Here is an 11,824-nt window from a genome sequence, read left to right as displayed (position 1 = left end):
CTTCTCATTGGCTTACCCGATGTGTTCAGCTAGCTCCCAGTGTTACATTACTGCTCCTTAAAACAAAGGATACAAGAGAATTAAGCAAATTTGATAACAGAAGTAAATTGGAAAGTTGTTTAAAATTGTATTCTCTATATGAAACATTAAAGGAAAAAAATTGGGTTTAATATTTCTTTAATAGCCCCATGTATTAAAAGGCGGACGGAGAGCTTCTCAACTTGCAAAGCTGTCCGTCTGCCTTCGCTGCATACGGGCAGTGGATCTTTTCGTCCGCTGGCCCGTATGTATCATTACACACTCCCATGAGTGTGTAATGCGAAACCGATCACGCGAGTGAAGGGACTGTCAATCACAGAGAGCGAATGTAAGCAAGGTAAATAGTACTGAATAGAAGATACCAAACTACACTCTAACAACTATCTCCTGAAGTGGATAGTTAAAAACTTACTAAAAAACCTTACAGAGTGAGCGCTAATAAATATCAGCTAAAGGTAAATATGGAATAATTGACACAATCACTACTTGCTAAATTCAACGTATACAACAGTATTTAATTGGTTCCTTTAAAACCTGTTTAAAACCTATTTGCTAAAAAAGGCAATATTTAAAACACAAGTTATTTTATCTTCTAAAAATACAATCATAAAATCACAATTCATATAGGATAACAATATAGAGTGCGCACTCTTAAAAACATGTAAAACTAAAACAACTAAAAAAAAGGGGTCTTCCTTCTGTCGTTTAAATTAAGTGGGGCTATAGCCAGAACTAAGTAATGCTCCTTATTGGAGAATCGCAAAAAGATATGGCTCTGAAGGCTCACTGAAATGCCACTTTTATTATGTATTTATACTTGAACTGTGTTTTAGCATCCAACACTTTAAACTCTCCTGTTTGCAGCTTGTTGCCTGTATTTTCTGTTACCTCTTTCCCCAGGTTCCTTTATGCAGTCAGAATTTCCTTAGGACTGAAAGGTTACTGTATTAGCAGCTTTTTTCATCCGGTCCCTAATTGTGTAAATGATCCGGTCTGTAATCACAGCTTAGGGGTCATTCCAGAAAGACACAATAGTTTTCTTTAAGCAGTATTTTTTTCTCTTTTTTTAAGTCTTGGAGTCTCTAGCACTGTTAAACTAGTGCCTTAAAGGAGTTAACAAACAGTCGGCTAGATTACGAGTTTTGCGTTATGAGGGGTGCAGTGCTAACGAGCAGTTTTTTCTCACCGCTCACTTACATACAGCGCTGGTATTACAAGTTTTTACAAACCCGGCGATAAAAGACAAAAAGTGAGCGTAGAGCAAAATTTAGCTCCAAATCTCACTTCAATACCAGCGCTGCTTAAGTCAGTGGTGAGCTGGTGTAAAGTTCTCGTGTACGATTTCCCCATAGGAATCAATGGGGAGAGCCGGCTGAAAAAAAGTCTAACACCTGCAAAAAAGCAGCGTATAACTCAGTAACGCAGCCCTATTGATTCCTATGGGGAAACACATTTTATGTTTACACCTAACACCCTAACATGAACCCCCCGTCTAAACACCCCTAATCTTACACTTATTAACCCCTAATCTGCTGCCCCCAATGTCGCTGCAACCTACCTACACTTATTAACCCCTAATCTGCCGCCCCCAACGTCGCCGTCACTATAATAAACATATTAACCCCTAAACTGCTGCACTTCCGCCTCGCAAACATTAGTTAAATATTATTAACAATAGTAAGAACAGCAAAGTATGTCTCCTTTCCGTGTGTACCTCGGACTTAACACCTCTCCTCACCCAAACTCCAACAGGTAAACTTTAAATAGCAGTAAAGTGGCTAGCCTAAATAACGGTATTACTCACACGTCGATACTTCAGTGCTCGGTCCTTGGGGAGCGAACAAATATGCCGATAGCGGTGTCTCCGGCTCTGTCGTCAGCTCCCCTGCTCAAGCAACCTGGGATCCTCAATGTCTTGTGAGACCATACGGCCAACTCCAATCCAGCGTCTGACATCACATATTATTAACCCCTAATCTGCCGTCCCTAACATCGCCGCCACCTACCTACATTTATTAACCCCTAATCTGCCGCCCCCAAAATCGCCACCACTATATTAAATGTATTAACCCCTAAACCTAAGTCTAACCCTAACCCTAACACCCCCTAACTTAAATATAATTAAAAGAAATCTAAATAAATATTCCTATCATTAACTAAATTATTCCTATTTAAAACTAAATACTAACCTATAAAATAAACCCTAAGATAGCTACAATATAACTAATAGTTACATTGTAGCTAGCTTAGGATTTATTTTTATTTTACAGGCAAGTTTGTATTTATTTTAACTAGGTAGAATAGTTACTAAATAGTTATTAACTATTTAATAACTACCTAGCTAAAATAAATACAAAAGTACCTGTAAAATAAAACCTAACCTAAGTTACACTAACACCTAACACTATACTATAATTAAATAAATTAACTAAATTAACAACCATTAAATCAATTAAATTAAATTAGCTAAAGTACCAAAAAAAACAAACACTAAATTACAGAAAATAAAAACAAATTACAGATATTTAAACTAATTACACCTAATCTAAAAGCCCTATCAAAATAAAAAAATGCCCCCCCCCCCAAAATAAAAAACCCTAGCCTAAACTAAACTACCAATAGCCCTTAAAAGTGCCTTTTGCGAGGCATTGCCCCAAAGTAATCAGCTCTTTTACCTGAAAAAAATACAAACAACCCCCCCAACAGTAAAACCCACCACCCACACAACCAACCCCCCAAATAAAAACCTAACTAAAAAAACCTAAGCTCCCCATTGCCCTGAAAAGGGTATTTGGATGGGCATTGCCCTTATAAGGGCATTTAGCTCTTTTGCAGGCCCAAAGTCCCTAACCCAAAAATAAAACCCACCCAATACACCCTTAAAAAATCTAACACTAACCCCCTGAAGATTGACTTACCAGGAGAAGTCTTCATCCAAGCCGGGCCGAAGTCCTCAATGAAGCCGGGAGAAGTCTTCATCCAAGCCGGGCGAAGTGGTCCTCCAGACGGGCAGAAGTCTTCATCCAGATGGCATCTTCTATCTTCATCCATCCAGCGCGGAGCAGGTCCATCTTCAAGATATCAGACGTGGAGCATCCTCTTCTTCCAACGACTAAAGATGAATGAAGGTACCTTTAAGTGACGTCATCAAAGATGGCGTCCCTTAGATTCTGATTGGCTGATAGAATTCTATCAGCCAATCGGAATTAAGGTAAAAAATATCCTATTGGCTGATGCAATCAGCCAATAGGATTGAAGTTCAATCCTATTGGCTGAACAAATCAGCCAATAAGATTGAGCTTGCATTCTATTGGCTGTTTCAAAAAGGCAGTATTTAAAATGTTCCAATCAGCTAATAGAATGCGAGCTCAATCCTATTGGCTGATTGGATCAGCCAATAGGATTGGACTTCAATCCTATTGGCTGATTGCATCAGCCAATAGGATTTTTTCTACCTTAATTCCGATTGGCTGATAGAATTCTATCAGCCAAACGGAATCTAAGGGACGCCATCTTGGATGACGTCACTTAAAGGTACCTTCATTCATCTTTAGTCGTCGGAAGAAGAGGATGCTCCATGTCGGATGTCTTGAAGATGGACCCGCTCCACGCCGGATGGATCAAGACAGAAGATGCCGTCTGGATGAAGACTTCTGCCCGTCTGGAGGACCACTTCGCCCAGCTTGGATGAAGACTTCTCCTGGCTTCGTTGAGGACTTCGGCCCGGCTTGGATAAAGACTTCTCCCGGTAAGTCGATCTTCAGGGGGTTAGTGTTAGGTTTTTTTAAGGGTGTATTGGTGGGTTTTATTTTTAGGTTAGGGACTTTGGGCCTGCAAAAGAGCTAACTGCCCTTTTAAGGGCAATGCCCATCCAAATGCCCTTTTCAGGGCAATGGGGAGCTTAGGTTTTTTTAGTTAGGTTTTTATTTGGGGGGTTGGTTGTATGGGTGGTGGGTTTTGCTCTTGGGGGGTTGTTTGTAATTTTTCAGGTAAAAGAGCTGATTACTTTGGGGCAATGCCCCGCAAAAGGCCCTTTTAAGGGCTATTGGTAGTTTAGTTTGGACTAAGGGTTTTTTTTTATTTTGGGGGGGCATTTTTTTTATTTTGATAGGGCTATTAGATTAGGTGTAATTCGTTTAAATATCTGTAATTTGTTTTTTATTTTCTGTAATTTAGTGTTTGTTTTTTGGTACTTAAGCTAATTTATTTAAATTGATTTAATTGTTGTTAATTTAGTTAATTTATTTAATTATAATGTAGTTTTATGTGTTAGTGTAACTTAGGTTAGGTTTTGTTTTACAGGTACTTTTGTATTTGTTTTAGCTAGGTAGTTATTAAATAGTGAATAACTATTTAATAACTATTCTACCTAGTTAAAATAAATACAAACTTGCCTGTAAAATAAAAATAACCGAAAGCTAGCTACAATGTAACTATTAGTTATATTGTAGCTAGCTTAGGGTTTATTTTATAGGTAAGTATTTAGTTTTAAATAGGAATAATTTAGTTAATGATAGGAATATTTATTTATTTAGATTTCTTTTAATTATATTTAAGTTAGGGGGTTTTAGGGTTAGACTTAGGTTTAGAAGTTAATACATTTAATATAGTGGCGGCGACGTTGGGTTTGGCAGATTAGGGGTTAATAATATTCAACTAATGTTTGCAAGGCGGGAGTGCGGCGGTTTAGGGGTTAATATGTTTATTATAGTGGCGGCGACGTTGTGGCGGCAGATTAGGGGTTAATAAGTGTAGGTAGCTTGCGGCGACATTGGGAGCGGCTGATTAGGGGTTAAAAATTAATTTTAGTGTTTGCGATGTGGGAGGGCCTCGGTTTAGGGGTTAATAGGTAGTTTATGGGTGTTAGTTAACGTTTTAGCACTTTAGTTATGAGTTTTATGTTACAGTGTTGTAGTGTAAAACTCATAACTACTGACTTTAAAATGCGGTCGGAGTCTTGACAGGAGAGGGTGTACCTCTCACATTTTGGCCTCCCAGGACAGACTAGTAATACCGGCGCTATGGAAGTCCCATAGAAAAAAGACTTTAGAAAGTTTACGTAAGTCGTTTTGCGGTAAGGCCAAAAATGTGTGCGGTGACCCTAAACCTGCAAGACTCGTAATACCAGCGGTTGTACAAAAGCAGTGTTAGGACCTTTTAACGCTGCTTTTTTAGCTTACCGCAAAACTCGTAATCTTGCCAAGTGTTTGTGCTCCAAAAGGAAAACAGTCCAGCAGCAGCTAATCAATTTCAACTAGTTTAAGCCTTGTGCAGGCCTTTCTCAAGATCACAGAGAGTGAGCAAGTTCTCTGTGATTTCTCTTCTCCAACTTTGAGGTGGCGAAATGTGTAAGAAGCAGCGGTCTAGTGGCTTGCATGTGCGAACCTACCCTGCAAGGGAACTTTAGAATTTGAGGTTATGGGGGGATAGTTGGAGTTAGGTAATAACAGATATGGTCCCCTTATTTGTATTGCAATACATATATTTTATATCTATATGTTATATTAAATATTGCCAAATGGGATCAATATCTGATGTGGGATCTCAGAAAGCAGAACTAAACAACTAGAGAAACTAATTGTATAAGGAATACAATAGGATTCACAGCAGAGATTACCACAAATTATATATCATGTGAACTCCAAATAATGGATTCAGATAAAGATTACATTATATATATTTAAAAAGTTCCGTGTCATTCATACCTTTTAATCTTTATTGATATAACTAGGAACCAACATTCACACAGTAGTAGCGAAAAGAAAATTTAAAAACACTTAAACCCAGTCATAGATAATGATTAGTATGCTGAGAAATATATAGATTAATATGTGCCTACTAGCAAATATCTCAAGTAAGCTAAGCCCTTACAATCCGAGGGCTGATTAACTTTTAACTGTTAGTCTAAGTAGGCACCATAAATAACCAACTATTTAAGATAAATTTCTTGTTTTGACAAAGGTAAGCAGGTTAAAAACGGCAGACAGGAGAGACAACGCTGCTCCTGCTGGACCCCTGATGCGCGTTTCACAGAACGCTTCCTCAGAGGGGGTGCGGGCCGCCGCTACTCGGCGTTATTTATGATCCTGTTGAGCCCACCTTCCTGATATGATTGGTTGCCCTTTGTAGAAGCCATGTATCTGATTTGTTCTCAGATCTGTCAATCAATACTGTCAGCTCTGACGTATGAAATCTCACAGCATGACTGGAGGGCGTGAATAGTAAGGCGTATCTTCAGTGATAGTGGAACCAGTCACGGATTGTATACTGGGGGTGTGTATGTACTGCTCTGTGATGATTGGATGATCACAGAGTAGTGTAAACAATAAATTTGGTTTATATATATATTTGGCTTACGATAATACCGGTGATCATATTAAATAGACATGCAGATCTGAACGTGAAAATTATTATAAACACAAATAGAAATATGGATGAATTGTAAGAGGTGATGTGAACGAACGTGGGTTATAATAAAACGGAAAACTTTTTTCATGAAAGTGCCGTGTTGGGAATGCTGATACACTCTGGTCCAAATAATAAGATTGAATGTATACAAATTAAGTAATATCTGAAGGTTCCTAAACAAAGTGCTTTTAACTAAAATAAAATGTGTAATGTGATTATAATATGTATTCAACATATACGTTAGAGTTCTCCAAGACAATATTCACAGCTAATGTATTAAATAGCAAAAAGGGATATTATGTCATATATGTTGATACTAATATTAGCTTATTTATGACGATTAGGAAATTAAAGTTGTAAGGTAATCGCAGGCAGAGATACCTATTCTCTTTATTATTGTTTACTGTAAAATTTTACAGTTATCTGACCTCTTACGATGGTCTGATTATTGTTTGAGTTTAAATATTGCTAACCTGCTAACAATTTTTCCATTGAAGAGAGAAGAACACATGGAATAGGAAAATGCTGTATAGTTTATTAAAAATTACTTTTTACTCTAGAGCCGTTATTCATTAAAGACCAAGTGCCTAACAAATATAGAGCCAAGTGATACTGAAAATCTGTGTCAAAAAATTACTAATTATAGATTCCACTAAGATATAATTATAATGAATATAGTGATGAGTGTTGAAGATGATTTCAAAGTATCAGAAATCAAGGTATGTGATGTAATACTACAGAAATGGAAGGTGAAAAGTACAATACGAGAAAAAGTAAATAACAATCTTGTTGCATAATATTTATGTGTCAGTACTATAATAGGATTAAATTACTTAAGGTCATGTTGGTCAGTGACATGTAAGTGAGAGTTACTAAAATGTGTAATGACATAATAAAATGAATGAAGAGAAGGGGGAGGGAAGTGAGTGAATATCTAAAATATAAAGTGATACATAAAAAAGAGCACAATGGTGTTCTAGTGAAACTTAAGTGCTATCATAAAATTAAGATTGCGAGCATTATGTCTTATGTGCAGTGCCATACAGAGGAAAACATTTTTGTGTTGTAGTGATGTGTTTAGAGTGCTGATGGATAAAATGTGTTTATCTTAGCAAACTCTGCACAGATTACGTACTGTTTATATTTACATCAATGTATGGAATTCCTGGCAATGTTGACAATAGTACACACGTTTTACGTGATTTTAAGTAAAAGAGCCGAATATACTGGTTATTTGAATATCCAGTCAGATATTGAATTATAGATATACAAAATAATTATTAAAATCATTCATACCAAAGGGTTTGACAGCATTTAGGGAATAGATCCACTTACATTCAAGTTTTAATAAGGATTTTTCAATATTTCCACCTCTTATACCAAGAGATGCTTTCTGAATCACTGTATATTTTACATCTTTAGGTGAACCGTTATGATGTAACAAAAAATGTTTTGCAACTGAGGTAATTTTTTTGCCTTTGTCTTTATCTCTCTGAGCGTATTTGATGTTGTAGACATGTTCTAAGATACGTGTCTTTACCTACCTTGTAGTCATGCCAACATAGGCCATCTGGCATGAACAGTAGAGTACATAGACTACTCCTATAGTTTTGCATGAAAAGCGTGCTGGGAGTTTGTATAGTCTCCCAGTTTTATCAGTTATTGTTTTAGTTTTCAATACATATTTGCAAGCTGGACATGTGCTGCAAGGGTACATGCCTGGATCAGTATCTTTTTTCTTGGCAGATCTCACAAAATGGCTAGAGACCAGTTTGTCTCTTGTATCCTATGGATACTCTCTCTCCTATTCCTGACTTGAGGATATCATCATTTTGCAATATTTTCCAGTGGTCATTGATAATTTTGATAATGTGTGGCATTTGGGGGTTATATGTTGTTATCAGTCTTGGACAGGACTCTTTGACAATTTTCGCCTTCAGGATCAGTAATTCATCTCTACTTTTTCTTAGTGCCTTGTACTTCGCTCTTTTTATGGATTTCTTACTGTATCCACGTGCAGTTAGTCTCTGTGCTAAGGCTATACTTTCTGACATGTAAATCTCAGTGCTGGTACAGTTACGGCGAAGTCTTAAAAATTCACCGTAAGGTATAGCTTTTAAAGTACTTGGTGAGTGGGCACTGGTATGGTGTAGAAGTGTGTTGGTTGCTGTTTCTTTTCTGTATATTGTGGTATTAATGAATCCTTCATTATTTTTAAATATCTTTAGGTCCAGAAAGCATATTTCTTGCTGATTCGCTTCATGGGTTAGTTTTATATTAAGATCATTCACATTAATTTCCTTCATGAAGGCTTCTAATTTTTCATGAGACCCTTCCCAAATAAAAAAGACATCATCTATATATCTTAACCACATGGGGATGAGTTCAGTATATGTATTAAGATGATCTGAAAATACATAGAATGATTCCCAATAGCCAAGAAATAAGTTCGCGTATGTTGGCGCACAGGCTGTACCCATGGCGGTACCCTGTGTTTGTAAGAAGTATCTATCATTGAAAGTGAAAAAGTTATGAGTTAAGACAAACTCCAAAAGTTGTATTATGAACTCGTTATGTTTATCATTGTCATTGTTATTAGTGGTCAAATAGTATTTGATGGCTTTAATTCCGTCTTCATGTTTGATATTTGTATATAGCGACTCGACGTCAGCAGTGACTAGCCACATATCCTCTGACAATTTGATATTTTGCAACATTTGCAATACCTCCATTGTGTCACGTACATAGGAAGGTAGCGTGGTAAGATATTCCCTTAATCTGAGATCTACAAATTTGCTTGCATTTTCATTTAGATTATCGTTACCTGACACAATGGGTCTTCCGGGGGGTACAAAAGGGGTACAAAAACTTAAAAGGCACAGTGTATTATTCTCCCCTTTAAAGTGCCGTAAAATATTTTGAGTTATGTGCATATTATAAAAGGTTAACTGGGGGAACATCCGGGTGATGGCCATGACAGGTCACAAGTTTGTTCACTGCTTGAAACTCCTGCACAAATCTTCACATAATCTCCTTTTTAATGCTCCATCGAGTATTAATTTTTGTTCAACATTCTGTAGCAGAGAAAGTCCTTTCGAACAATATCACTTTATTTGGATTTGATGTCAGATTCAGCCTACCGGAATAAGACAAGAGTTGCGGCCCACTACCTAATCACCTGGAAGGGCACCTGTGTGCCTCTGTCGTTATGGAGCAGGGATACCCCCCAAGACACTGCAAGAACTTTCTATTATACACTTATGCTTGCCTGACTCCTATAGAGCTTAATATGGAGACTGCTACAGTTTTCCTTGAAGATCTACGCTGCCTGCTGGAAGGCCACCTAATTGCATTTGAAGTGACTCTGCGAAAGGAACTTAGTTCTGGATTGGATGAGACTCTTAAGCGCTTGTGCTTAATTACCCAATAAGGAAAGATAGTCTTACTATGTAGTTGGATTCAATGAGATCTATTTATTTTTAGAATTATAAATACATACAATAAAATTTAAAACAATAGAAATTGATTCTTAAAACAAATCTAACTGGTTGGCCAACCATACAGTGTGAATAAAATGTTATAATATGTTTTCCAATCCCTGTTACTTAGTGTGTTATACAAACATATCTGTATATTTGAATTTTTGAATTTTGGTTTAATTGCAGATATTTTTTATGGATTTGATATAGTGGACTTGTGAAGAAGTATGGTATCCACAAAGAATATTCGCAATATTAATTCTTAATTACCATATTTACCATATTCGTTTGTTTAAAGCTGAACATACATAATTAAAATAGCGTCAATGGTATCAACAATATAATTAAAATAGCGTCAATGGTATCAACAATAGTAACAAATAATAAAAGTGAAACAAAAATAAAGTGATACAGTAAAAATCGTATAAGTTATGAAAGATAAAGTCTTTCTGCCGTGATCGTTAGAGTAATTGTTAATTGCTTTTTGTTAAAAGCGCTGTTGTTAAGTCCTCCGTGGGGATAGTATGTGCGGGCGTGCAGCACGCCCGCACATACTATCCCCACGGAGGACTTAACAACAGCGCTTTTAACAAAAAGCAATTAACAATTACTCTAACGATCACGGCAGAAAGACTTTATCTTTCATAACTTATACGATTTTTACTGTATCACTTTATTTTTGTTTCACTTTTATTATTTGTTACTATTGTTGATACCATTGACGCTATTTTAATTATATTGTTGATACCATTGACGCTATTTTAATTATGTATGTTCAGCTTTAAACAAACGAATATGGTAAATATGGTAATTAAGAATTAATATTGCGAATATTCTTTGTGGATACCATACTTCTTCACAAGTCCACTATATCAAATCCATAAAAAATATCTGCAATTAAACCAAAATTCAAAAATTCAAATATACAGATATGTTTGTATAACACACTAAGTAACAGGGATTGGAAAACATATTATAACATTTTATTCACACTGTATGGTTGGCCAACCAGTTAGATTTGTTTTAAGAATCAATTTCTATTGTTTTAAATTTTATTGTATGTATTTATAATTCTAAAAATAAATAGATCTCATTGAATCCAACTACATAGTAAGACTATCTTTCCTTATTGGGTAATTAAGCACAAGCGCTTAAGAGTCTCATCCAATCCAGATTTTACCCCCACTTTGAAGTTTGTGAGATTACTTCTTCGAGACTCCCTAGCTTTTACCCCCACAGCGCATAGTTTATTAACCCAACACACCAATACACCTGAAAGGAACTTAGTTGCTGGGGTGGCCGTGCTTCAGAACAGCCTATTTCAACAGAACCATCTCCAATGCAGCGGTGAAGTGGCGGCATTTTGGGACCCCCGGTGCTCGCTACTCACCTACATTAGACCCTCGATAGATCCTGAGGTAGGTTTGGAGGAACCAGAGGTGTGGTGCGGTGGGACGGCAACCAAGAGTATGGAGAACATCATGGGGCATTATGAGTCCCTAACAGATGCAAAAAGCTTCCTAACTGTGGTCCGTTCCCCCTCCATGCAGACTCGGGAAGACATGACCCCCAGACCTACAGAAACACCTGCTAGAGTTCTTTTTAAGAATACTGGGAAAGCATCGCTACAGGCACTAACCTCATCAGGATCTAATCCTGCACAATTTAGGTATAATTTTCCCACAATCCCGTTTCCAGCCCAGCTGCAAATCATCATAATCCCTCATTTAGCCACGCTACATCAGAACTGGGACCCTGATGGTTCACATCTGCTTATGTTCATGCTTCTGGATTTGAGCTCCCAGGCCACTGGGACAATGCAGAAAACAGGTGTGGGATAAAGAACACTGTTATTTTCCACGCTACACCTTCTGGCTGGAACTTGTTCTATTTGAAAA

At 37.0% G+C, this 11,824-nt stretch overlaps 1 protein-coding gene across 5 annotated transcripts in view; it reads left to right on the top strand.

Moving 5' to 3' along the window:
- The window catches only part of LOC128653626 (transcription elongation factor A protein 2), a 229,859-nt gene that overhangs the window by 200,743 nt on the left and 17,292 nt on the right, over nucleotides 1–11,824 (top strand). The gene's annotated exons all lie outside the window — the stretch shown is intronic.

The sequence above is a fragment of the Bombina bombina genome, chromosome 3 (assembly GCF_027579735.1).
Source record: "Bombina bombina isolate aBomBom1 chromosome 3, aBomBom1.pri, whole genome shotgun sequence".
Classification (NCBI taxonomy): Eukaryota; Metazoa; Chordata; class Amphibia; order Anura; family Bombinatoridae; genus Bombina; species Bombina bombina.
This window is presented reverse-complemented; position numbering and strand designations above follow the sequence as displayed.